Here is a 4,799-nt window from a genome sequence, read left to right as displayed (position 1 = left end):
AAAAAGCACCCACTGGACTTGATGAAGCCTACTGCAAGCTGTGCCATTGCACTTTGAGACCTAAGCACAGTAGTTTGAAAGATCATCAAGAAACAAGCAAGCATAAAAAGCGCCAACCTAAAGAAGGACAGCAGGTGATAAATCCTATCAGAACACAAAGGGCATGGGTAACACTAAAAGGCGGAAATGCGGAAACGCAGAATAAGCCGAAGTAACTTTAGAATTAAAACAGTCATAGTATTTAATGATCTCACAATTGCTTCTAAATAATATCTTTCAATGATATTTCAACATAAGAAAATGTTCGGTATTGAGTTGTGGCTAAAAATCGCATTTCCGCCTTTTTCTTATTTCAATAAATTCCATTAAATTTCGAAATTTACTCCAATAACTGTGGAGTTAAAACAGTCAAAGTATTTAATGACCTCACAATTGCTTCTAAACAATATCTTTCAATGATATTTCAACATAAAAGTAGGTTCGGTGATGAGTTGTTGCTAAAAATCGCATTTCCGCCTTTTTCCATGTTGCAACATTTCATTCTTTTATGATGAAGTTATCGCTATGTTAAACAATATGGACGCCAAGATCGTACTTCCGCGTTTTCTACATCGGCATTAAATCGCTACTTCTGCGGACAATACGCCATTTCATGCCCGGCTTATTTCCGCCTTCCGCATTTCCGCCTTTTAGTGTTGCTCAAAGGGCATCAAACATAGTGAGTGATGAGCTGAAAAAAGTAGAACTGCAGTTGGCAGCTGCAATGGCTTGTCACTGCTCCATATCATGCATCGACCATGTAGGAGAAATCATTGTAGAACATGGAAAAGGCAGCATCCTTCATAAGATTAAGCTTCATAGGACAAAGTGTTTAGGGCCTATAAAAAATGTAATTGCTCCTGCATTGAAAGAAGAACTTGCTGAAGATGTTAAAGAGAAGAATTTTTCCCTCCTGGTAGATGAACCTACAGATATATCTGTACAGAAATACTTGTGTGTTTTGGTTCGATTTTTTAGTGATCAAAAAATGGCAATACGTACTGAACTTTTAGGATTGGTCCCTCTTGTAGAAACAACAGCAGAGGCAACATTTCAAGCCATTCAAGGTAAGCTGTCATCTTTTGGATTGGATATTAAAAAATGCATAGGATTTTCTTGTGATGGTGCATCTGTGATGCTGGGATCTAACAATTCTGTTTGGACCCGTCTGCAGGAAGTGGCACCACATTGTGCATTGATCAAATGTGTGTGTCATTCTGTAGCTTTGTGTGTGCAACATGCTGTAGAAAAACTTCTTTCCAATATCAGTTTCTTGTTAGCAGAAATACCTAAGTGGTTTGCAAAAAGTTCCATTCGACGAGAGTCATTCAAAGATTTGTTCAATGTACGTAATGAACATCGCTGAAGATGAAAACATCAGAGCAGCTCCACTTCCCTTTTAGAAGTATTCTTCTACAAGATGACTTGTCAGGGGTAAAGTGATGTTCAACATTCTAGTAATCTGGGATGAATTGCTTGCATACTTCGTGGCTGCTGAGTTCTCTGGTTCTATTCGTGGAGATGCCAGATACAAACTAAGGATGCTTAAGGAAATGCTGCTAGACAAATCAAATTATCTCTGCTTTGTGTTCGCAACACCAGTGGTTCAGGAGTTTGAAAAGATCAACTCATTGTTTCAACAAACTCACGCTGATCCAAACTCTCAAATGCTCTCTCTATACATTATCAGAGTTTATGCGATAGGCTTTTCTATTCCAATGGACATGCAAAAGACATTGAAAATGTGGACTTTGGCATGAAATTTATTGACAAATGTCAAAAAATTGTTCAATCAAATGACACAGAGCAAACTCACAACACTGTTAAAGCAGTTATGCACAGATGCCAATTGGTACTGCAAGAAGCAGTTGAGCAGATAAAAAAGAGACTCTCTTCTGCACAAGATGTCTACAAAAATTTGGCAAAGCTTAACCCTCAGGTAATCTTGAGTCAAACCAGTAGAAGTACATTCAGAGATTTGCCATTCTTAAAACTGTTTAATGCTCAGCTACATGTCATTGAAGATCAGTATCGGAAAATCCATCTTGTGGACTGGTAAAATGAAGCAGCTTTTAAAGAAGGCATCCCCAGCAACAGTGAAAAGTTTTTGAGTAGTGTTTTACATCATGCTCATTTCAAAGACCTTGCTAGCTATGCTTTAACATGTCTCGGCATCCCTGTCAGTAATGCAGTAGTACAGAGGATTTTTTCATTACTTACTGCAGTGAAAACAAACCACGAAACAAAATGCAGACTGAGCTTTTGGAAGCGATTTTGCGAATACAAACGGACATGCTGCTGAATGGAAAATGTTGCACAAACTTTGATGCCAGTGCCATAATATAAGGCGTTTCACATCTGATATTGTTTATGGTGAAACTAGCAGTAACAAAATGGCAGAGGCGCTAGCATTCCTAGAATAAGGAGTGTTCATTGTGGAAGGATGTTGGACATAAATGCAATTGATTTCTCTGGTTTTGCAGTGTTGAGTGTTTAATGTAGCCTACAAGTAATTGTATTGGGTATAAATATTGTTTATACTATTTCATATTGCAATAAGTGATATGCCAATATTAACTCTTTTTACCACTTCCTTTGCTCACTAGTCACCAGGGTCTCACTGGTGGACGTTAATGGTTTTTTAGTCTACAGGATGATGCTTAGCCTAATGTTATATATATACATATTTCAATTGTATTGCAATTGTTTCCATACCTATCTGTTTGTATTTTATGGATTGCATTTTTTCTGGAGTTTTACTAAAGCAATTCTTCTTTAACAGATAACATGTAGAACAATAGAAACTGGGTAAATATTATCTAATTTGTTGTTGAAAGTAAGTGCAAAAACACCACTGATTTCAACAAAGAGAACAGAACCTCAGGTTTGGCCTTTTTTTTCTATAATTTGGCCTTTTTTGGGGATGCATTTGGCCTTTTTTGTTTTATCAATCTGGCAACCCTGAGGCTAATCAGATTTACAGAAACATAAAACTATGCAACAAATTAAATATCGAACGTTTTCGACGCCACAAGATGTCCTCTTCAGGAATTACATGATGATGTCGAAAACGTTCAATAGCCTATTTAATTTGTTGCTTAGCTTTGTGTTTCTGTAAATGTACGATAGTAAACTTGAATATGTTAAACTTGATCACGTTGGCTTCGTAAGTTCATATGCCTATGGTTCAACAAGATAAACTCTCTACCGAAGCTCTAACACTTGCAAAAGTAAACAGCTAATGTTATCTGTTCTGTGATGATATTGGTGGCATTCATGTGATATCAGTGAGGGTAGGTAAAAAGACACACAAGAACAATACCAAAAATTATGTTATCGGATTAAAGCAATATTGGTAGGCCTATGCATCAATTCAAAGTGGTAATGAATTTTATTTTTGCTTGGCTGTTACTGTTAGCACAAGAATGGATTTGTGCTAATAACATGTTTAGCTGTATTTATGTGTGACTTGGCTAAGTACTGACACTTTGCTTTGTGAATAAGTGTATAATTTATTTATACATTGCTCTATAAAAACACATTGCACTGGTCAACAGCAAGTTTTATTCAGAGACCTGATTGGGCAAATTTGGAAGGGTTTTTGATACTGATTCCGAAAGTAACCTTAGTTTTTCTCCAGTACTATTTTTGTCTGCTGCGTAGCCGAGTGGTAAGAACGTCTGCGCGACGTTTGAAAGGACGTGGGTTCGACACCGCTCCAGAGCACGCGGCTGTGTCTCGGCTAAGACACTTAATGGCAAGCCAAAATAAGGAGAGCAGCTGACTCGAAGACTATATGTCACTTCCCTGCTTCCTGTCGTCTGTTGTATCGCATCTGTTATCGCAGTGTACCGTACTGTATGACTGTACGCTATGTTATCGCAATGGGCGCAAATAAAAACACGATTGTTGTTGTTGTACACCAGGTTTTTAAGATATTTGAATTTTTATTGTTTAAGTTTTTCTTATATCGACACAAATGTGACACAGTTTGTCATAAAAGTGACAATTTTAATCTCAAGCTTGCACAAAGAGAATTTCACAATGCATTGTGATTACGGTACCGTACCAGTTTGCATTTTAAAAACATTTTTTTATATACAGTAACTAAATACGTAAAAATATCCAGTGCAGTACCTAAAATATTAAAATGCAACTATTTTAAAAATCTGATGTGTTAGAGAAAAACAAACTGGCTATTTTTACCCACTTGTTGCCATGGTTACAATCAGGTGTTTCCAGAGCTACGATTAAAGTTAGGAATGGTTAAGGTAAGGGTCAGAGTTAGGAATAAGGTTAGGGTTTTGATCTTTGCCCAGGACTGAAAACAATTTCCAAAATAAAAGTTTTGTTTTCAACAGCTTTAAACTTTTCTCAAATTAGGGCAAAACTCCTTATCTGGCAATGTTGTTGATGCTATATTTACACTATATAGCCATAATAAAGTAAACATAGCCACAGCCAAAAAAAAAAAACGAGCACAGATTCTAAATCAGCACTGAAAAATTTAGTTAAAATTTGTTGGCCAACGGTGTTATTATTTACAGTATGGTACGCCGGTATGGGTACATAAATTTTCTTATTAGATGGGTTTTATTGCTTTAGTTTACTTTAAAATGGTTAAATATTGATTATTTTCTATGGTAAGTTTTAATGTTACACATTTAACCTTTTTTAAATGTTTGTTTTCGATATTAGGCTTATGTAGCCAAGCCTTGGATACATTAAGCGAATTCAATATCATCTGAGAAAGACAAGTT

Source organism: Aplidium turbinatum, chromosome 10 (genome assembly GCF_918807975.1).
Source record: "Aplidium turbinatum chromosome 10, kaAplTurb1.1, whole genome shotgun sequence".
In the NCBI taxonomy this organism is placed as follows: Eukaryota; Metazoa; Chordata; class Ascidiacea; order Aplousobranchia; family Polyclinidae; genus Aplidium; species Aplidium turbinatum.
Note: the sequence above shows the minus strand (reverse complement) of the source record.